The following is a 24736-nucleotide window of genomic DNA, read 5'->3' as shown; positions in this document are numbered from 1 at the left end:
GGGATACAAAATCAGGTTATCATTAATTTATTTTTCATCATTCATTCCATCTTGTTTTTTTTTTAAAAAAAAACAGTAATGGTACTAACAGTTCCAGCCTGCAGATTAGCTTTATGATGTTGTTTCCCTTCATTAGGCAAGATAAAAGAGTTTAGATTAACAAGGGCTAGCTAACCTTTCTCTGACTTCATAGCTTTTTTGAAGTCATAGTTTCTTAGACACGGTTGCTGAGCACAATTCATTTGATAAATATCACTAATCTCAATCTTTCTTCTCCTTATTCTGACATTCAAAATGCTGGCCTTTGAGAGCACATGCAGAAACACGTTTATAACATTCAACAACATTAAGCTTTTGGTAGACCCAGGAAGATGGACAGAGTCATTCAGGAAATCTTTCTGGAAATGCAGTAGATCACCTTGGATTAGAGAACTTCAGATGCCCCCATTTAGTGCTGGAACCCTCAAACTGACATCAATAACATTTCTGTTAAACATGCCCATTTAAAAGGATAGTTTTAGGTACTTGAAAAAAGTTCTAGTCTAGAGCATCACAGATCACTCCTCCTCACCAGAATACTCAGCCCCAAATCCCTCACACTCTGTCCATCACCATCTTCACGAGCTTGCTCAGTAAGAATAACCAGTTTTAAAGCTTTGCACTGTATGGCTATACAGCCAGATTGTCAAGAAGTATTTAAGCATTTTCACAAATCCTTTAACCTGAGTAATTAGTTCCTACAGTGGGGTACTTTACCATGCATCACAAGGGGAGCTGGGAATATAGCCAGGTTAGTATTTTGGTTTTTTGGATTCCCACCAGATATCTACTGCACTTCAAAGCTTTCTTCTACACAACAAAATGCTAATTCATTAGGATCTATAGAATACTAGGAGATTCACATTACATACCAAAACTCCACCAACTTAACTTCATGTTAGTACCGTATGATACAAAAGTAATTCCTAATAAGATCTCTACTTGTGGCACACCCCATGGCAACAGAAATGATGAGTCAAATCGGTTACTTTTTAGTTTTAAACTGAAAAATTCACTGCATTGCTTCACCCATCCAATTACCATTCTACCTAAGCAACCCATTTAGCAAAACAAAATGTCCTCAACTCTAAAGAGAAGATTATTCTTAGTGAACAAAGCTAAACAATGAGGTTGTTTTATGTTTATCTAGTGAACTCAGCTCTATCTTACTACTCAGGAATAATAGGCAGAATTCCCCAATTCAAAATCCTCATTCTTTTCAGTTCTTTTAATCTGGAATGAATGGCAGTGTAGTGTCCATGTGGTCCAAAGTCACACTTGTTGGTTACTAGTTTAAAAATGAAAGACAAATACTAGTTCATTCATGGCTTCCACCAGTTTGGGTGTGTATCAGAGACCATCATCACCAAATACCACAAAGGAGATTTCAAAGAAACCTGAAGGACACAATGAAACATCTGAACATCAAGAAATACTAAAATCAAGTATAAAATAACTTCTAATATAAACAAACCATTTTGGCACACAAGAGGAGCAGTGTATTTTATTTGGCTCATAGCTCAGGGGAAAAAAAAAAAATGCAAAAACCCAAACCAGAGCAAATGTTTGGGCATCCAGATCTCCTTCAATTCTTGCATTATGAGAGAGCCCCAGTAAGGGGCAGTGTGAAACCACACTTTCTCAGAGGATGCTGCAAGAGACTGGCACCAGGAATTATGATCCCTCCCTACACAGCAGTCCCTGTATCTGTGAAGGCCTTACCTTCCATTTGGCCAGTGCAAGAGGCATTACATTTGGAAAGAACTTTTGCAATTACATGCTTGCTGCAAGCATCGTTTGCTCTGCTGAAAACAAACGCTGCCATCACTGCAGATTTTATTAGCCACCCTATTGAAATATCTGCAAATAACATTTTGTAAATACAAGATAAGGGTTCCCTCCTCCACGGACGTACAGCATAACATCAGCTTCAGAGAATCTATACTTTGTTACTGCACACCTATCCTCCTTGTTAAAAGCTGCCCAAAGGAATACAGATTTTAAGCTACTTTGAACAGCTGAAACATTAGGTTGGTGCAAAAGTAATTGCCATTTCAGACAATAAATTTCAAATCACTATAACTAGACTCAAATACATCTTTATTAATCTAAATAGGAACCATTACAACCAACATATTTTTGCCAACAAGAAATAAGTTTGTTTATTCCTGTACCATAAAAATCGGTGCTTCAGGAGTTGATGAACTCTTGGAAAGCATTTTCTGCATCCTGCTGGTTGTGGAAGTGTTTTCCCTGCAAAAAGTTGTTGAGATGCCTGGAGAAGTGGTAGTTGGTTGGCAAGAGGTCAGCTGAATATGGCAGATGAGGCAAAACTTTGTAGCCCAATTAGTTTGACTTTTTAAGCGTTAGTTGTGCACTCTGTGGTCGGGTGTTGTCATGGAGAAGAATTAGGCCCTTTCTGCTAACTGATGCCAGCTGCAGGTGTTACAGTTTTTGGTGCATCTCATTGATTTTCTGGGCATCCTTCTCAGATGGAATGGTTTCACTGGCATTCAGAAAGCTGTAGTGGATCAGACCGGCAGCTGACCTCCTTTTGGTGCAAGTTTGTCTTTGGGAAGTGCTTTTGAGGTTCTTCTCAGTCCAACCACTGAACTGATTATCACCAGCTGTTGTATCAAATCTACTTTTCATCACACATCACAATCCGATCAAGAAATGGTTTGTTGCTGTTGCATAGAATAAGATAAAACGACACTTCAAAACAACAATTTTTTTAATTTTCGGTCAGCTCATGAGGCACCCTCTTATTGAGCTTTTTCACCTTCCAAATTTGCTTCAAATGCCAGACGACCATAGAACGGTCAATGTTAAGTTCTTTGGCAACTTCTCATGTGGTTGTAAGAAGATCAGCTTCGATGATTGCTCTCACTTGGTCGCTGTCACCTGCCACTGGCCGGCCACTACGCTCCTCATCTTCAAGGCTCTCGTCTCCTTTGCTTAACTTCTTGACCCACCACTCTGCTGTATGTTTGTCAGCAGTTCCTGGGCCAAATGTGTTGTTGATGTTGCGAGTTGTTTCCGCTGCTTTACGACCCATTTTGAACACGAATAAGAAAATCACTTGAATTTGCTTTTTGTCTAATGTCATTTCCATAGTCTGAAATAACTATAAAATAAGCAGCAAGTAATAATTCAGAAGCAAAAAAAAAAAGTGAGAAAAGCACATTAAAATGATGTATAACATAACCACATTTAAGAATGTAACCAATACCAAACATCAAATTTCAACAATGCAAAAACCGCAATTCCTTTTGCACCAACCTATATATCGTAAATCTGCAAATATTCACTTAGCCTAAAATACCGTTGTTACTCATATTTCATTTACAATTAAATACGGAAGAGCCTGTTTTTTAAAAAAGTAGATTTTCAGTAAGAAAATAAAAGTTCTAACTTTGGCAAATGAAGAAAGGCTTAACAAGACTATGCCTCCAGCTCAACTCCTGCAAAACAAAAAACTAGTCCACAGAATTTTCACAAGAACCTTACATATTTTCCCTGCATTCAGCAGGATTTAATGAAATCATTAGCACACACAGGCTAAGAGAAGGGACAGAATGCAGTCCAATCTTGATACCAGGCCACACAGTAAAGTTCGCCTTGTCTTAAAATGAGACCTTTTCCTGATCTTGCTGCTAAAAGAGTCTCTGTTTTGACTAATTTTAACTCAGTAACTAAGTGACCATATAGCCAAACTGGAAAGCTGAATGAGAAATTACCAGAAAACCAAATACCTAACCAACAGTCCACCATCCCAGACTGCCAGGATATAGTGGAAGGCCTTAATTTAAGAGAAAAACAACATGAAAAGATTTTTCTTCCAGTTGAAGACATATCCCTCTCCTACAAAGAACCAAGCTTAAACAAAGCCAGAGAAACTTCAGCCCAGTGAAACCTGAAGTTTTAGTTTGGCTGTAGCACTTGCTCATTTTCATTCCTATCACTTCACACTCTCATATAAGTGTTTTGCTTGGTAACAAAGACTAATATTTTCAGAGGCACTTCTCGATCTGCCTTGCGAACCTTCTGTCCACTCAGCAATCATCACCTTCCACACAGCTTAGTTCTCCATGGGTGCCTCAGTTTATTCCGCAGTCAGTTTTAAAAGGACAGACTATCAGCAAATATCTTCACAGCTAAGCTTACAAAGCCAGAGACAAATAAGGGCCAAGGTACAAAATTTTATCTGCGCACAAACTCCAAGAGACCTAGATCATTAAGCAGCATCCTAGGCAAAGAAATAATAGAAAATTCTACTTCCACAGAGTAAGACCAAAAGCAAATTGTGCACTCTGGGCAGTCTATGGCCTTTCTATGGGACAATTGGCTAGAAACATGTGAACTTTAGAGAAAGCCATTGTTTAAAATAACATTGAATTATCTAGTGGAGCAAGTCACTAGGAGAAAATAAAATCTGTACATTATTTAAATACCCAAATGAGAATACCGTAACATAGCACAAGAGAGATCCAAACTGTGCAACAAGCTGCTGCAACTTCTCTACACAATGAAATACATGCAAGTATAGAAAAAACTAGGCTCCAGGGGTTCATTTTAAGTTTTGGTTACCAGTGGCTTTCGGCAGCACAAACAAACTGCTGAGAACATCCTTGTCAATGCTGATACTTTTACTAAGCCTGAAACAACATCAGCGCAAACCACTTTTTGTTTTGTTAGTTTTCTGTTTCTTGGGTTTTGTTGTTGTTGTTGTTTTTCCTTTTTTGTTTGTTTGTTTGTTTTCAAACAGGGGTTTGAACTCATGAAGTCACAATCCCTGAAATCAAGTAAAACAAACTCGCACTATAACCAAGTCTTCAAGTACAAGAAAAGCAGCAGATGATACACCATAGAGCTTAACTCCCATGTTCCTGTGGACTTGGCTGTCCATATGAACCGACAGCCTCTGAAGATGAGAGGACCAAAGTCCGCTCACTTCCAGAGCAGGCCACCAGTAACCTCTGCTTACAGAGCTGCCACACGCTGAGTTGCTTTAACCAGACCAAGCGGTAACACTTCTCCCTCCAGATTGTTCATCTAAATTTACCTTGTTTATAAGAAGCGCAGGCTTTGAATTCATCTGTATTAAAGTCAGATTCCCTGATCAGATTACAGGTCCTCACCCTTTTGTTTCTCCCTCCATCAAAGAATTTGCACCTTTTTGATTAAAGCTACAAATTTAATTAATTGATAAAAACAATCAAGCTAATCACACTTCAGCTCAACTGATTTTCTCAAACTTCACTCAGCCTACTTTCCTAGATCAAATCTCATCTATTTGATCCCATTGTCACATACACTTTTAAGAAAATTAAGGAAAATAAATCCCCAGTCCTTCCCACAGCTACAGAAACACAGGTCAAGAGAGGAATATGATGCAGTTCATTCATTCATTTTTCTGTCCATCTGCCAAGATCCAGATGCCTTCTGCTAGTCCTGGAAGATATATGTCCACCTTCCTCTTAAAATTCTCTACAGGTGCAGACTGCAAATATTAATTTTTGTCACAGAGGCCACTTGTCAGAGAAGATGCATCAGAGAATTCTCCTCTGCTCCAATCTGGGCCCTGATGAATACTGTTCATTATTTTATGCATTCTGTATCTCCTGTCAGCCTTTTCTTTTTAGATAACACAAATAATTCAATCTTTCAACACATGTCATGTTTTTTGAAGCTCGAATAGCTTCCCCCCACCTCCATTTCCAGTCTTCTTCCACTCAGCTCAAATCTTTCTCTAAATATTCCCAACAGCAAACATAAAATTCAAGCTGAGATCTCAACTTCTGTCTTAATAAAGTGTCTGCATTTTTCTTTCAGCATCACAACATTGTTGGCTTATATTTAGTTTGTGGTCCCCTAAAAACCTAGCTCCTTTAGTGAAGAACTGTTGCCTAGCTGCTTATTCTACACGTTGTTCTTGGCTATGCCCCTGTAGCAAGGCCTCCACACTCACTGCATTGCTTTCTATTCATTTCAAACACTTCAGATGGTCAGAATCATTTTGAATTTTGATTTTGGCCTCTACAGCATGCGGGTTTAGCATCATCTGCAGATGTAATAAGTATACATTCAAATAATTCATGAAAATATTATGTAGTAACAGACATGGAAGGTAACCCTGCAGAGTTCCTCGTGATGTATCTTTCCAGATTAATAGTGGCTAAATACTCCAAGGTACTGCTACTTGATGCAGCTTGAATACTTGAAACAATTGTCTGCTCAGGGCTAAGTATGGAAAACTTCGGCTAGACACTAACTGGAGAGAATTCTTTTAAGCAAAGGAATTAACTCATTAGTCATTGTTGGAAGGAAAAGTAAAAAGCAAATGCGAGAAAAATCACGTAAGGACACATTTTCATCTCCCTTGCTATAAACACTTTTTCCCACATAAATCAAAAGTAAATAGTACAGTAGCTGTGAGCAGTCCATCTGAAGAAGTGTTAATTGGCATTAGGTGTAAGCACACACGGGGACAGGCCGCATACAGTGCCTTTCTAGGTATATTCCATTTCTCCAGCACCCTCCTCTTTTCCCCTCCCAAAACCTAAGTTCACCAACAAAGAAAAACCAAGTTCCTTAAATGATTTTAATTGTTGACTGCTTTAAATCTTGCCACCTTTCCCAGCACAGTACCCTTTCACATGGATCAAGCTGGAGTAAATCATATTAACCAGGGAATACCTTCAACTTTGAACCATTAAAGTACTTGTGCATTATATTGAGTGAGGCATTTCACATATTAAAGATTTTTCATTTTAGCTTGTAAGAAAAAAAAATAAAGGAAAGCCACCCTGGCTTCATAAAAAATAATTTTCACTGTATCCTTCAAACAGTTGTACCAGCACAGCAGGAAGGAGCTGTTGAAGTTCTTAAATTTGGGTCTACTGTCTAATTTGAGCAACTGGCTCCAGTCTCCAGCCATTATTTTGTTCTGTATTAGTCTGTGCGACTACTAAGGCCCTTTATCAAACAGTAACCTTGGTCCCTGTTAAGGTACTTGAATGCTAACCAAGTAGTTTCTCAGTCATCCTTTTTGATCGAAGTGAACAGGGGGAATTCCTCGTGCGCGAATCGTGGGGGTATAATCTTCAGGTCTTCTCTCTCTCTCTCGCACACACACACTTTGAACCTTCTCCAATTTTCCAACTTCCTTTTCAGAGCAGATCAGAATTAGTGACAACATTTCAATATCATTCTCCCTAACAGCATATACAAAGATAAAAATCGCTTCTTTCTTCCTATCGTTGCTGCACTGTTTATAAACAAGATCATATTTCTGCTTTTATATCCTCACCATCTTACAACAGGAATTTTCCTACATTTACAAGATAGCATTTTATTACAAACCATTTAAGAGTTCTTGTGCTGGTATAACAAAAGAAGAGTTCTCCAAGCAGAATAAACTATATTGGCAAAAGTAGAAATTCCTTATTGCTGCCATTTCTTCACTCAGAGTGGGCATCCCCATTCTGGTTTTTAGGATATATACATATATTCATTTAATCAAATTTTGCCAGCACGGTCAATGCTGGTGCTCATATTACACTGTTTGTCCAGTAAGACTCTATTCCTCAAGAAAAGAAAAAGGCTTCCCAAGCTACCGTTCTCCAGCAAATGATCTGGATTTATGTTGTTCAGGATAAAAAGTGAGGCCATACATCAGAAAGAAAAAACATTTTATTTGAATGTGCTCAAGCTGTCAACTGATAAATCGGTTTAGATTTCTCCATCTCCCTCACCTCCATCACCTGCAAATTTGTACCACAACAATTTTACACTTATTTGCAGGCTCCTCATAAAAATACTATGCAGCCCAATGCTGTATAAAGAAATCTCTGCATTATTTCAATAGAAATACATCCCTCTTTGATGTCGACTTCTGACATCTACTGTGCAATTCTAAAGGTTTTTAATGCATGATTTGTTGACACTGCAGAAGACTAATGTTTCAAAAATTTGGCTGTGACGCAATATTAAGTCAAATGCCTTAGAGCCTGTTTCTGCAGTTGTGTTTTAGACCACTCCTTAGAATGTCTTATATAGTTCTTTTTTTCATCAAGCAAACTTTTTTTCACCTTCCAACAGTTTTCAGTCACAGCTTTCTTTCAGCTTTGTAAAGTTAGCATATTTTCTAGAATAATAAAAGCCTTTTTTCTTTCCTTCTCTTCTCCAGAGATGATGGGCATTTAATGAGCTCACTGTATTCTGTTGTTCAGCTCCATGCACTGGAACAGGTCCCTCTTTATTACCTTCTTCTTAGCTTTGTTAGCTGGTACATTCATACATATGGATTTAATACCATACGGTTCAATCATTTGCTTTCAAAAATTGGGTGAGTGCAAGGGCGTGCAGATTTAGGCATAGGCACATGTCAGTACAAAGCCTAGCACCTTAACTCATGCAGCCGGTGAAGGCCAGCGAGGTTGTTCTACGTCAGACAGACTGTACACTGAAGCACAGTCACACGTTTCCTCCTACAAAGCCAGCAGATCACATGAGCAAACATCTGGGGCCATAAACTTCTAGGGCACAAGAGGGAGAGGCTTAAAGACCTGTCCATCAGCTGTCTTAGGCCAAGGGAAAACAACAGTCAAATGGGACAAAAAACCCCCATAACCTGAGCCCATGTGTCACCTAAGAGACTGGGTAACTGCTCTGCTTGAAATCTCATCTGCTGCAGGAGAAGAAAGGAACGGATTTTAGCAAAGCAGCTCCCTGACGCAGCTCAAGGTATGTCCACCTGAGTGCTGGTATTGCCAATGGGAAGAACTTGGGAGGCTGTGGACTGAGGCAGGCAGCACTGCTCCTTTTGATGTCAGCCAGCACTCATATAGATTTTAGTGGATTATGAATCCACACCCTTTGTAATTCTGGGCAGGTTAGCATGGATGGCTTTCTCTTTTGACACAGAGGCTGTAGTTCCCCAGCCCAGCTCTGCTCTCAAAGCTGGTTTAAGAAGTTCCCACGCTGGATTCCTCACTCCTCCTTGCTGGTTCCTGGTTCTGCACTGCAGTTCCTTGTATCCTCCGTGGGCAGGCAGACGTACAAGCCACACTGCACACCAGCCACGGCAGCGATTCTTCCCTCTGACTCAGTTTCCAGCAAAGGCTTACCAACAGCTGCAGTGTGACTGATGGCAACGCTGCCAGTTCAAGCCAAATATAACTGTTGCTGTCAGGAAGACATTCTCCCCTTCCCCCCACCATGTGCACACACTTGACCCCTTATAAGCCAGTTCAGCAGACTGAACTGGGAAAAAACTAGCCAGGAAAGGGGTGTAAAATCACAAGGCTAGGAGTGAGACTTCTACTTTCAGCTGCAACAAATCACTTGAAGATCTCAGCTACCTCAGGAAACATCGTTCTTGGAGAGGAAGGAGTTCTGGCAAAAGAGATGGGCAATTCTTAACCAACTCTTGTGCAAGAAAAAGTGTCCATGGAATTACATCCAGATTTTATTAATTTCTGATGCAAAAATGGTTTGGTAGCTCCACTAGCTTCTGCCTTAGGGTTCCCAAAGTAGCAGTAATGTTAAAACGAAGTTTTTCCAACTATAGTTAAGAGTTTATCATTATTATTTTTAAAAAGATCCTTAGTTTAACAATTCCCTACCTAGTTGCTTCTAACAACAGGCAATCTAAAATGAAAGCATTCCACCCCCCAAAAAAATCCCCCTATGCTGAACACCCCACCTCCAATTCTCAAAAACCCTTCATCTCCAAATCAAATAATCTTTATCATCTCCTTGAAACACACAAGTGACATAAGCATATTATAATCACCAGTTCTCCTATTATTCAATTCTCAAAGCATTTCACTTGAAATAAATATTTACCATCTTGAAGTAGCTGATAAACTAGGTTTAAAACAAACTTGAAGGCAAGAGAGCCCTCTATATGCAAAGGCTAACAATGAGGTAGAGGTACAAAGCTAGGGAAAAATATAAATTTGCACAGGACTTATTTGTTTTATTACAGAGAAAAAGGATGAACCCTCTGGTATGTTGCAGTTCTTCTGCCTCCTTCAGAGAGTTGAATGGTCATCAAAATGAGATCAAAGAGCATGGGGTTGGGGTAGGTGGAAGAAAGTAAATTCTTCAATGGATTACAAAAAAACCTTCACTGATTTTATTTTCTGGTTCAATTCATGCCCTCTTGAAAGAATGGGGATGAAATCATGGAGTAAAGACAACTTCTAAGATTTTGTTATCTATACACAATTCAAGGTAGATTGTTAAAACAACCAAAGTAACTGTTATGAAACAAAAACAAACAAACAAAAGTAGAAATTACATGTTCACTGTCAGTTTCAACTCTACTCCTAACAAAAAAACTCTACTATTTGAAGGCACCATTTCAGCAGAGGTAAGAACCTGGAGGAATATGTGACAACTGAAAGACATGTAATATTCTGGCTCTGCTGTGTAGCTTGACAGGACAACCGCTCAGGGGGTCCCCGCTTCCTCCTGAAATCTCTTTGCTACAGATGCTCAGTTCTGTTAACTTGAGCTGCTTGTACTAAACTGATCAGACTTCATTTTTTCTGGAATATATCAAGTAGTATCGGAGTGCATTCACTCTCTGTGCCAACAGTCATATTTCACATAGTGCTCTTAAAAATCAGGTGGAGTTTCAGTTTAATTTGAAAGAAATTAATACACACAGCACTTGCACAGAGATATACTGTCTGAATATACAGAGTGACACAGTGACAGTTCAGTGCTAAAGCTAGTTTACTGATTAGCAGCTGATATTTCTTTCAGACTTTAAAATGCATGTATTTAATTAAACTGTCTGAAATACTGTTGTCCCATATCCCACTAAAGGCACCTTCTCAACACTCAGGGATTTACCTCAGCCAGTCCTCAGCACCCATCATCCCATTACTGCAGCCATATTTCAAAAGACCAGTACAGCTCTTAAGACACAGCTTAAGCCAAATGGTGAGTGAGATGACACCATCTGTATGTAGAGAAGACTGGAGCTCAAGCTTGCATGTGCAGGCAGCGTGACAAAATAATTAAATGCGTCAGGGAAACATGCTGTATCCAATGAACCCAAGCAGACCTAATGTACTACAAGTCAAGTCCTGTCCTTTGCAGCTTTCCAGAAAAGCATTTTGCAGACACTCATGTTCTCTCTGCACTCTGCAGGGGCTCCTGCTCAGAATTTTGCCTTGAGACTGCAAGAGAAAATAAATCCCTCTGTTTAAAGTTCAGTATTTCAAAGTGCTCCAAAATGGACATTTTGTTTTCAGAAGCAGTGTCAAGGGAAAGTGTATTGGCGGCAAAAAGAAAACTTCTAGTAGGCAGTCACCTTAGGGTAATGTAATCATGACTCACGCTCCTCACCCATTTCCTGACTAGGGCTGTGCATGATCAAAAGAAAACCAGCCACAGTAATGCTGCCGCTCGTTAATGTCAGCGAGCCTGAAAGGATTATAGACTACCAGAAAACAAACTCATTGCAGAGCGTCCTATTAAAAGCCTGGCATAAATTGACCGTGACAAACACAGTGGCGTAATACCATCCTCAACCAAAACAACAACTTGCCTTTGTTGCGAGCAACAAGTTACAACTTTTAATACCGAGTTCTCATACCTGAACAAACCCTCTCACATGCCTTAAAACACTGTAAATCCTTGGTGTGTGTATGGGGAGGGCGCGGCAATATCCATTTGCTAGTTAGTCTGTAAGGAAACAGAAGATGCGTGGCTCTTTTGGAAAGCATCACAGCAAACTCAGACTGCTATAAAACAACTACACCAGAAAGGCTGAAAAAGAACACACACAACAAAGCATCAGCTGGGCCTAAGTGGTTGTCACCTTGTAAGAAAGGTACTTCAAAAGGCAATTTCTGTCTCAGTGTTCAGTCCTGTTGGGCAGCCTGAGTGAAGTGTGAATGCACTTAATGATGAAAATTAGTGTTCATTTGTATAAAGAGTTCTTCGGCAGAAAACAAATTTCAGGTCCTTGTAGGGACCTTGGTCAAATTTAGCTTGTTCCAAAACCCACATTAATGAAAACCTCAAAATTAATCAGATATTTCAAAAGAAACTAGGCTAGACTTTAGGTAACGCAGATGACAACACCCAGCTGCACCGCTCTGTAGCCCTCACAGGCCAAACAGAATCACAGAATCATTTATGTTGGGAAAGATCATTGAGTCCAACAAGTCAACTCTTTGCCCCCCCTTCAGAAGCAGGGCCCTGCATTTGCAGGTCCCTTGCCTTCCCCTTTACAAACACCAACTAACTGCTAAACATGCTCCTCAGCACCACTCACCATGTTCCTTATGCTGCTTCCAACAAGGGACATCAAAGGGGAGAGAGATCCTGAAGTCGATCATGAATATATATTGTGCATTGCCAAAACCATTGTCGAAAGAATTAAGACCAATCAGCAGTCACACTCTACTTCCAGGATACTGAAGAGACCTATACCAGGTATCTGACAGCCAAATGAAACAACAACCTGATGTTGTAGTAATACCTCAGCTTGCTTCTTACAAGTCTCAGACATTTTGCCCCTCACATGATACAGAGTACTGGGGAACAGGTAGGAGAAACAATCAGTTGCACAAGGCAAAAGTTGTCTGGCTAAACCAACACCAGCTAAATCTACTAAGCCAATACTTCATCTAGGTTGCACTTATTACTTCGGAGTTGAGAAAAGCTAGTTCTGAAACAGAGCACACACATACCAAGGCCTTACATTGCATTGTGACATTTGCCGCTAGACTGTTATAACTCTGCTTTTTCATCACGCCCTATTTATACAACTCTAACAGCACAGAGGTGAGGCGCAGTAATCCCCTTGGGCACAGATGCACCTCTCTCTTGACCAAGAACAAGCTGTTACCACACGCTGCAAGTTGTTCATGTACCAATTTATACAGCTGGTATGGAATGCAGTGGGATGTAGGCAGACACATAAGAGAACATAATTTGGGGACCTTCTTTCCCGTGTAAAGGGCACATTTATTTACTTAATCCTTTAATAAGTGGGTAAGATGAACTTCTGCCTGTACTAAAGGTTATTTCAAGCAAATTTCTAATGGCTCTTGCAAGCTCCGGGGAGTCAGAAGTCAAGTTACGGAAGGAGGAAATTGTTGAATTGCTCACCTACCGCTACAAAGATCCATGTCAGAAACAGTTCATCGGCACTCATATTGCTATGTCTTATAGTTCTTAAGATCTCTCAGAACACTAAATATGGGTTACCCTACAATAATTCAAATTAAATATATCTATTTTCTTATACAAAAATCCTGCCACAGACACTACTGCTAAACTCTGGTCATTCCTGAAAATACCATAATCCATTCGCTTTGGAGAACACAATTGGGAAAGAAAAGACAGTTTAGCATAGGAAGATAAGAAAGGGACAAACAAAAAGAAAAAATCTGCACCTAATCGATAAATGATAAATCCAGATACAACACCTTAGCAGCTTGTAGTAGAACAGTTAACTTTTAAGAGTCACCAGGATCCCAGGTTAGTGGCTGCTGATTAAGAAAGTTCATGCCTCCCAAAGTGAGTGTTTCAGACCATTTGAAACAGGGCAGCAGTTTCACCCTGGGTGCCAATGCAGGCTGAGGGAGCACTATATCTCAAAGCAAAATCTCGATTTTAAAAACAAAAACATTGTTAATACCTGAAAAATACAGAGAGGCTCTTCATCTCCCTTGCATTTTGGCTTTTACGTTCCCAGTGACTTATCCAACAAGATTAACTCAGTGCTGCTCTAGAACTTGATTAAGCTAATAAATAATGAAACCCCCTTCATACCTCTTGCCATTCTACTTTCTCATGCAAAAGAAGATACAGAGAACGATCTTATGTTTTCCCAGACACCAAAGTATTCTTCTTGGGCTTTCCATTGAAAGCCCATCATTTACTGGGCACCTGGAAATAGCCATCTGCTCCTTTGACAGACTTAGCAGAGTGTAACAAAGAGTTTACTGATACAATACGCACCTTGGTACACATACTGCATTGGAAAGCAACGACCCCCCACCCCAGGAAGTACTATTAACTCCTATTTCTGTTCTTTTGGCTAAAATAATCCAATATTAAATGCAAGAAGCAAAAATAAAACAAAATAAGTTGAAACACTGTAGCAGTTGACAACTACTAATGACATTTTTCTGATAGCACAAAAACCAACAAAGATTAACTTTTTGAGTCACTTAGCCCGGATCTCTCTCTCTCTCTCTCAGCAGTAATTAAAATCAGTGTAATTACTGGAGGCTATAATTACTGCAAATCAGATCAGAATCAGAACTCTTGCTTTACTAAATTAATGACAAGATAACAAACTCAATATATCTGCAATGGAAGGACAGGTCTATACAACACCCAATATACACGGCTCTTCTTCTGCCCAGGACATCCACTCAAAACCAAAAGAATGTTATTTTTTCCTGTCATGGAATTACTCATCAACTGTGACTTCTTATACACCAGGTTAACACGCCTGATTTCATAGGAGTTTCTCCCCATTTTTACTCCGTAAAAGATTAATGTCACTCCAAAGTCAGACTGATGTTACAAGATGTTACAAATAGAAGTTGTGGCATTTTTTAACAGGGATGTCAGGACTCATGTGGGCTTTCTGCTTAGCAGAAGGACTTTGAACCTGCATTGCCAGTTCACACTCTTAAACTCTTTGCCTCTATTTGGCCATCACCATGTCCAGCCCAGTAGCCACAATTCCAAGAGAATGCCACTAAACAAAAGGGGGTTTCAGGAGAGGCATAAGACTGATACTGTCACTTAGTTACTTAGACTGAAGCTAGACAAAGCAAGGTAAGAAATAAAATGTACCTTTTCAGAACAGCAGAAACAATTTTCCAAGGCTTGTTTTTATTTTTATTAATTTATTTATTTTTTTTTTAAATTCTAAGATCTGCCCATTGTCTAATTCAAACAATTCAGGCAGAGCCAGGAGTCATACTGACAGAGACTGAGTAACAGTTCAGGAAGGGCCTACATCTTATCATAGACAGGTTCCAAATGCTCTGCTCTGGCTTTTCACATTCAAGATCCGAAGAGTATTTTTTCCTAAATACGTGACATTTCTCTTAAGAATCAAATATTTTGCAAAATATTTAATCCTTATCTAGGCAAAGACATACTAATATTTTTTAGTCTTTCTGTCTACATATTGTGTTTTCTTGGCCATCAAGATGATTATGAAGGTTGAAAGGGCAAATCTCCTAGAAGCTATCAAAACAGAGCTCTCATCCAAACTGTCATGTTTGTAAAGCTCTTGTCTTTCAGCACAAAATAGAAAAAAACCCCAAAAAACTCCAAAAACTACATCTATGTTTGATACTACTTCAATCCTGGATGGAGAACTGAATAAATTCTTTCCTGTCAAACTGCCACGAACAGTTTGAGATCTGCAAACTTTAAAAGCTGTTTCTCCTCTGATGCTGTGCAAGCAGAAGGGCACACTTTTCACAGCAACTGAGCCTCTTTAAAATGTTTAGCTTTGCTCTTTCACTTTGAAGTACAACGTTCTAGCAAAGCTAAACATTTTAAAGTACAATTTTCTAACAAGGGTTTCTCAAATGCCTGACCGAGCAGAATCCAGTGTCCAACTTCAGATACTCAGTTTTGAAGAAAAGCACAACGAAAAAAATTAGATGTGGCTTCATTCACTTTTCTTCAAGAGAAATTGAGATAGTTCTTGAATTGTGACATTATACAGGAGATGTGGCTTGAAAAGAAATTGATAGTCTTAGAGAATGTTGCTGCTGTACTATGGGACCACATTTGTAGTTTTCGGGTATTAACCCAAGAACTACAAACTTTGAAATTCAGAAAGCTCAGAAGCTCTTGAAAGCTACCTCACCAGATGGTCTGAAAGAACACACTGAACCAGAGCACCTGAAAACTTACGTGGTACTATTTCAGACAAGGATCTTTAATACACACACACACGGATCTTTAATACACACACACACACAAAGGGAAAGCTGCTCCTACTTCCACAGATAAAACGCTGTTTTATTACAGAGAAAATACACACAGTTTCTCAGATGATGCCTTTTTAACATGTCCACCTACCCTTCAGATGTCTTGGAAGCTTCCAATTTAAAGCTCATTTTCGGAGTTGTTTATAAATATCAGATTCTGCCATTCAAGACAACATTTTCTATACTTCATCTACAGCAATCTGTATATGTTTGTTTATTGGCAGGATTAAAAAGAGGTGGGAGAAGTTTAACAGAAGCTGTTAAACTGTTTCTCTAATGAGAAAAAACAAAATTATATACTTCTACGGGCCTGCTCCACTGTAATGCCCTTTACTCCTATGCATACACAACCTATCAAAAAGTACAGCCTTGCTAAAAAGTTCTGGCACTTCTGTACTTTTAAAGCTAGCCCTGACATTCAAATTTTTATCTGGGAATGTGTCTTTACCTATCACTGTGACTTACCAGGATGGTCAATTTTAAGGTGTTTTAATTGTACAATTTTTGCAAGATTCAGTAACTTAGCACCTACCAGCAAAAATCTTCCTAAATCTGCACTCTATTAAACATACTGTCCCTCCTGCTTACTTGCTCTGTACCCGCAAACAGCTCAGCAGGAAGGATGACCATCATCTGAAATTCAGACGAAGGACAGAACCTCTGCGTGAGAACTGGGAATGTGGAACCAGTAAATGCAGAACAGTGGAAGTGGCGAGGGGATGGACCCTCACAAACAGGTGCAAGGGAGAGAGACATAAGCAGGCTTGATGCAGGAAAATCCGCTGGAATTTAGCAACAGGACTTAATTTCACGTTTTGATTACTCATTTGGGCATTGAAGCTTGCTTCTTTCCTTACAGATTTTTCAGTTTCATGCAGATTATATCTTTGTATTTTCAGAGGTCACTTGCATACACTTAAAGATTTACATTTCAATGGATATATTGTTCTCACCAAAGGCAGTGCCAAAAAGCTTCCAACTTCTCTATTGTTGCTTCTCTTGTCTCTTCCTCCTGTAAGTTGTCAGAGCGTAACCCAGCAATCTGCTTGTTATATACTATGCCACAAAATACCTTGTTTACAATGCATATTCCTCTGCCAAAGTAGAGGTACCATTGTAGTCTCAAGGCAAAACAGCTACTGCAACTAAAAGTGAAATTTATGCTGCAGACAGCTTTTATATTTTTGTCTAAGAACTAACTATTTGATTGTTCATCACTTTTGTCTGGAGAGGTGGGTTTTATTTTTGTCCTCACAAATTCCTTTAGGAACTCCTACAGATTCCTAGCCTACTTGGGCTCTTGCTATTGTAACTTTTCTTCTTTGGGAATAGAAATATGTATTTTTAAGAGAGCTGTACAGCCCACTCTGCCATAAAATTAATGACTTTGTTGTCTTTGCTGTTGACCTTAGTGGATCTTATCTAAAAGACTCTGGAGACTGAGATGGATGTTCATCATGCCTGAGGGTGGATAGAAAAGAAAATAAAACAAAACAGAAGAAATATAGCCTCCCTTCCCACTCAGATAATATGGTGCAAGTGGGAAAGGGACATTCAAGAACAAAGCAGCTACCATACAAATTACTGGTATGCTCAGTTCACTATCTTGTTCCTAACAATAGATTTTTCTGTTCAGTCTGTATGACTTCCCTTACCACTAATTACTTTGCATATCATTAATAAGAAACAATTTGGAGCATATATGACAACACAAATAATCCAACCTTTTCATTTAAGGCAGTAACTACTCCTGCATTTATACAGTCCTAAAATTACATTTGGCCCTTTGAAGGCAACCACGAGGCTGATGTGGCCCCTGGTGAAAATGTGTTTGACAACCATTATTTAAGGTTTTCTTTAAAATGCCTAGATTCTACCATTTACTTCTACTGAAAGTGACCAAACTGAGCAACGTAATACTATAAATTTGTATTGTTGCAGCATCAGGAGCCCTAATCACAAGCCAGGTATCTAGTATCTTAAGAATTATGCAGACATAAAATGACAACTACAAAACCTCACAAAAGACAGTTCTTCAGTTCCCGTATCTTTCGGGACAGGGAATACTGCTAGCTTCCTAACAGAACCGTAACTGTTGTGAGTACCATCTCCCTCCTATTTCAGCTTTCCACTCCAGAGTTTGGACAGAAGTAAAATACGATTCCATATGCCATATATACAGCCTGTGCATGGATACGCTGTTCCATTCTTTACCTCCATATTCCCATCTGATTTTAAACATCCAAGGAGAAAAGAGCCACCCCCAGATACACTGCATCTTACCCTCTTATTAAATGTGATTAATTCTTGCAAGGTCATCTGCAAGAGAGCCATAAGCGAGCAAAGAACCAGCTTAAACTTGATGAAGAGCAGTAATATTTTGTATCTAGAGCAGGAACATGTGAGCTGCATCTGACATGCAGGACCATCAATGGCACTATTCTTTCCTTGTCCCTCTTTCACTCACCATGTAGCTCTCTGGCTGTTCCCATCTTCCTTAAACTAGGCTAAGCCCTGACATTATTTGTAGAAGTCAGGCATCCTTAAAAGAAGGGAAACACCAAAGACTACACAGCCACATAGTATCCTCCAAATGAATATAGACAAGTCATGCAAAAGCTAAAGATAAGTGTCTTTCCAAGGACCAGAGCACTGGGGAGAAATAGTGCAGCTGGCTTTTAATATACATCACACTACAAAAGACAGAACCTGCACCTTCTTTTTCCTTCACCCTCACTGTGGCACATGCAGCTTTTAGTGTCAGAGACGCTTTTGGTTTTATTCTTTGTGGGTACGGAAACATACTCTCAAAGAACAAGAGTCACGTTAAAGCTTCAAATGACAGGGAGCTTGTAAAATTAAAATTGATTAAGCTATCACTTGAAATTTGAACATTGAGAAGATTAGCCTAATCATTCTCTGGAGATAAAATTTAACCAAACTGAAACTATACTTCAGTTCCCAAAAGACAGTTTGTCAAATAATCAAAAAATGAAGACCAGAAAGTAATACTGATGACAATTCCCCAACAGAATTCATCACTAACAGCAGTGGCAAAAGTGCCTGAACAAGATGTTGTTCCTTAATGGTGGTCTATCACATTGAAGACAGGATATTTATGGTGTGCATCTTGAGCACGGAAAAGAGGACAGAAAAAGCAAAACGAAATATTCACCTTAAGTTTCACCACATCTTGGACTAATCTTTGCCTGAGTTTCAGATCTAATTTAGCCAGTCTCATGAACAAACAGAATTAAAGTCAAATTAAATCGAAGTATACACTGAATCATATTAACTGAGGCAAAAAAAGTAAAGTTAGAGGTTTCTAGAAAATACTTAGACCTTCACGAAAAAGATATGTAAACACACACGATTTAGGCTTCACTTAACTAGAGCTGGAGATGCACATAGAAGGAAAAACAGAACTTGTGTCTGATCAACACATGGAAGGAAGAATGGAACTTGTTTCTGATCACAGTATCTTGCTGAATGCAATTTAAAAGGTTAGATTCAGTAAGTATTGGAATTAAGAGGAACATTCAAAATTCTTCTGGTATGACAATGATTTTTTTAATGTTCTCAATTACTTAAGTATTGATTTTTTTAAAACTTAAAAGCTTTCTTAATGAGACAAACCCATCAGTGCTCTTGTACAATTCTTGACAACATAAATAAAATAAGGGAAGAAATAAACAAAAAGGCAAGAACGTAAATGTGGGGAAAAACCCCTAACAACACTGATGTCATGCTCCTGTACATCATGTGGTACTAGTGCACACTCAAACACTAGAAAACACCAACCAAACAAAAAACTGTCTACTACAGAGGAGCTGACCCCGTCGTATGGCTTGAGAAAACCACCTTCTTGAAAGTCAATTAGAAGCTTTACTAGAATAAGATAAACAGAGAAAATATTTATCAAAGAAACAAGATCCATCAGCCTCTTCTTCACTAAAGGCTTTTAGCCTCAAGTCTTGTCTACCATCTCCTTCCTGCCTCTGCTTTGCCTCCTGCTTAAGATTTGAAACTGTATTACTCAACTCATACTCTTCCAGGTATCAGGGTTTCTACTTGTGAAGAGACAGAGAGCTCTGCCAGCTGGAAAGCTCATTTCACAACATCTTTGGAGAAATGCTTCATAGATGCTGACTGTGGTGGCAGCAAAGCACCTTTGATCTTCCTTGGAGAGTATCGCTGAGAATTCTGAACCCCATAATTAGAAATATCATATGTGGAACACTAAGGTTGCAAAGTCAAAGAACACAAAGTTAGGAAATCCCAAGATTATACTACTTGTGCAACCATTATTTGGTTCCTTCACCATCTGCATTACAATGTTGCCCAGCACCACCCATAAGCCCTGTGACAGAGCAGGACCTTCAGCTTTAGCTCAGGATTTCAAATAGATCCTCTCTTTTTGTTACTTCTCACCTCATTCACCCCACATACTGTTTGAAGCAAGAAGGCTGTGAGAAATAATGTGACCATAATGCACTTGCATTTGTGTCACTATTTTCTACAGGCATTTTTCAATTTATGGATACTTACTTTTGACAGTATACCAAGCTTTAGGTGTTTGGGTTTGCTTGACTTCACTGTTACACTGTACAGACTTTTTAAAAAGTTAACTGAAAACAAAAAAGAAATTAAACCTGACAGTTCGCTTTTATTTACTATTTTTATGTTACGAGGAAAAACCCCACATTTGAAATGAAGACTCAACACCTGTTTCCTTTGTTAAAGGCACAACAGAAATATTCAGATACACATAAAATTTCTACAGCTAAAAAGATAGAACCGGACTGGAAGCACCTGGTATTTCAAAGGGACGGAATAAAAATATACACCAAGCCGTACATTTTAGATCTTCCAGCAAAGGCATGAAGAAGTGTTTATTTTTAGAAAGTTCTCCACAGATGACTTAAAAAAAAATTGCTTTCTAAATGCATCTAAACAACTTTGCAGAAACCTGACTAAGCAAGTCATACCTAGTTTCAGTGACCACAGTTCATCATCAGCACTTGTATCTCTCCAGAAGGTCAGCTGCTGTTTACACATAACCACAGAAAGTTCACGTAGCTCACTCAGAATGAGCCCCAGCACAATAACTCACGGTATCAGTCCATTTAATTTCTTATCTAACTTGTTCCCTGTTGACCTTTATGATAGAAATCAAAGCAGTGTATCAGACTTGGTGAGCTTTCTTCTATTATGCAGTACAAGTAAACAACATTAACACAACATTTACATAGTTAAGTTGTATGTTGTTGTCCCACACATGGTGGGGGTTGAAACCCTTCATGTGGCTCCCTGGCATTCATGAGATACTAGTCATCATGCTTTAAGAGTATTGTGCAACTTGAATAATTCCAAAGATTAGCAAAAGTAATTTGCAATACTGTTATACTTAACATACATTTCAGTAAAATGGTCTCACATGAAAAGGTACTATGATCATGAAGTTCATTTAGTTTGATTATTCAGCTACTGCTTTCACATTTGCAGAGCTTTAGGTATTAAAAGGTGCTACTCCAACTCAGGCTCAGCCTGTAAATGGCCTGCAAATGGCTTATCTCCCCCTTAAAAACCAAAATGAACAACACATGCAAAAAGGAGTAAAACACATTCAACAGTTCACTAGCCTCTCAAAAGAAAAATCTCACAGTTGCTTACAAAAATTACTAACTAACTGTGCTCTTGTGGACTTAACTAGTGGCATAACCATATGGCAAACATTTATTCCTACATGCAACTATTTATTCCATAAATATCAATGAAATCCAAGTATAGGTATATTTATATCTTGCTACCCTGGCCAACTTTGTCCGTTTGTGATCATCTCATTTTATCTTGGCAGTGTGTTTTCTGAAGCTTTACTGCACCATGATTTAACTCTTCAGCTATGAGGAAGCTATTATAGTCATCTTGTCAGCCAGTTCCAGCTGCTCCTGTTATGCTCATCTCCCCAGCAGTCATCCTGCTGGATCAATATCTTTGCTCAATAACATTATGAATGCAAATACAGAACATTGTAAAATATTGTAAGCAATGCTAACGTTCATGAATGTTACCCAGAAATCTTTATTTGATGTAGCACTAGAAATAGATCCTTTTTTGAGCATGAACTTTACCTGAGCTTGTCCTTGGTAGCTGCACCACCTCATTCTGCCATCATGCTTCACACAAAAGCTTCCCCTGCGTAGGTGGTGCTCCTAATCTGCTCTCACTGCGCTACCCAGGCACTTCCATCAGCACCAGCTACCTACCTTCAGGGGCTCTAACTGCTCTGCAGTGAGAGGAAATCACTTTAGAACACCCCTCCATCCAACAGTTCTGCCTGACTACAGTTCTTCCCACATCCCCATTTAAGTTCAGACTTGAGTTTATTTGGGAAACTCACCTTGCTATGACACAAATGAAACCAAAACAAAAAAACAACCAACCACAGGATACACCTCCAACTGCCACTCCTGTAAGTGCTGTACCTACAGCGTGGCTACACCTATTGGGCACAGACCACCCAATTAGTTCAGTTTTACCTCTGGTGGAGGGAGAGGCAGCCAGTTCTCCCAAAGATGGTTCAGATCTTGAGAAAATATATTTACTCTGCCTTGATCATGATAAGGAAAAAAAAAAAAAAAAGAAAAATAAGTGATGCCTTTTTGTTATGTTTGTGTTTTTATGTCTGTGTTGTTGTTTTGTGTGTGTGCGTGTTTGATTTTTTTTCCCCAAAAAGTAACATTTGCATGCAGAAGGATGAAAGCTGTGGTGTTTTCCATCATTATGAAAGGCCTAAATGGGAACTAGGTGACTTGAACCACAGCAATTCTGTCAATGAGGGCAAGGAATAGGAGGAGGCATCACTGAGCCCCTGGGACACAACTCACTGGCAAGACGCAAAGGAGAACTTGATGGCAAATTCTGCATAGCAGAGGGAATCTGTTTTTGAATGCCAGTTGCTTCTCGTACCCCAAATTATTTCTCAAGACTTGGGCAGAGGACCAGAATTTCTTCTATAAGAAGTCATCTAGCTTAGAAGACCAAAGCAGCATACCTAATTACAAAAAGCTGAGAGCAAAACATACTTTACCATGAACCATGGTTTAATTGGTTACAGTAAAGCTGATATAAGTGGTTTGGAACAGTTTTAGACGCCTCTTTGAAGTCAAAGTGACATTTAACCACAGCAGTCATATAGGGATGGTTCAGAGCTGCACTGCCTCAGGGAAAGAGTGGCTCTGGGCTGCCTCTTAGGTGATAGCCATCTCTTTCCAATATTCCAGGCCACCTCCTGGTGATTCTGTCTGGTTTTACCCACCACAGAAGAGAGGCAGAACCACAGGGGTAGTTTCTGCAGCCCGATTTTTACTTCTGTGGATTCACAAGGTGCTCCTGAGAGAACAGTAACTGTGATTATCTTCAGTCCAAGGATGAGATAGGCCCCATTGTTTCCTTCCCAGATACCGCTGGCTTACGCTGAGGACAGGAAAGTCATTCCCTTCAGTACTATCCTACCGACCAAAGAACCTGCCCAGTTTTTCTCCTCTGCATGCTGTAATATTAAAAAAAAAAAAAAAAAATTCAAAGCATGGAGTGCCTTGAACAGAGGAGCTTCCTCTTACTTTCCTGAATGCTTCTGCCGAAAGACTATTTTTAACATGCCATTGAGCTAAAGTAAATCTTAACACTAATGCTAAAAAAGGCTGGACCCTTTCAGTACAAGACACTTCAAAAATAAATCCTTGCGACAGTAATCACCTGCTGATACATGCTTTTATGTTTAGCCAGCTGCTGAGATGCCACATCTGTCACTTTTGCTTCCAGAAACGTTCTTTCCTTTTCTGTAGGGAAAGAAAAAATTCTGCTCCTGGAATTGCGCAGAGTATCATGATGCCTTTTTTGGTATCTCTGTCATTCCTCCAAACATCTGAACCACAGCACATGGATTATAAGATTTCTGGTACTGTGTCTCTTAAGAATTGTTCAGCTTTAGATTTTCATACCTTAAAGCCTCTGTTTTTTTTCCCTACACTTTGCTGAACAAAGTTACATACTTATAACCTATATGTAACAAAAATAATGGTCTATGCGTGAGCAATTTCACTCCTGGGAGCTTTCTTTGCATCCCTCCCTCAAATATTTTTCAAAGGAAGGTAAGATCAGAATCATATTTTTTTGCATTATACATTTCATAATGAGCCCTCTTCCTATTTTTAAAACATAACAACAATCTACAGTGACGCAAGTCCCAAATTAATTACTTCCTCTATTTTGGTCTCTTTTTAATTTCAACTGAAAATAAATCAAGTCCCTCTTATTAACCTCCCGCCCGCATTTCTTCATCAGCAACCTAATACAGATTTTAATTGACTTCCCGACCCCAGCCCTGCCGGACAGCCAGCATCGCACCGCTGCCCTTCTCCTGGCCCCGCCCGTGCCCGCGGTGCCGCCCCAGCCCCAGCGGTGCCGCCCCAGCCCCAGCGGCGCACACCACTGCACGGGGATTTCGGAACCCCCGCGGAAAGGTGCCGAAAAAAGGTACATCCCGTACGAAAAATGCCCGCTCTGTTTCCGGGCGATGTAGGTGTGCCTTCTGCCTTCAAGGCAGGGCAGAAAATGAGGTATGTCAAAATACGCAGGGAAGAAGATTTAAACCTGTTACAGGGATGAATTTCAGCTCGGAATTTCAGTGATGC

The 24736-nt window shown here is 39.4% G+C and overlaps 1 protein-coding gene and 1 pseudogene across 3 annotated transcripts in view; both read right to left on the bottom strand.

The window, feature by feature from the left end:
- Positions 1-24689, bottom strand: LOC135579096 (histone-lysine N-methyltransferase SETMAR-like; annotated as a pseudogene).
- Positions 1-24736, bottom strand: part of CDC42EP3 (CDC42 effector protein 3) — a 37619-nt gene that overhangs the window by 2127 nt on the left and 10756 nt on the right. The gene's annotated exons all lie outside the window — the stretch shown is intronic.

The sequence above is a fragment of the Columba livia genome, chromosome 3, assembly GCF_036013475.1.
Source record: "Columba livia isolate bColLiv1 breed racing homer chromosome 3, bColLiv1.pat.W.v2, whole genome shotgun sequence".
Lineage (NCBI taxonomy): Eukaryota > Metazoa > Chordata > Aves > Columbiformes > Columbidae > Columba > Columba livia.
This window is presented reverse-complemented; position numbering and strand designations above follow the sequence as displayed.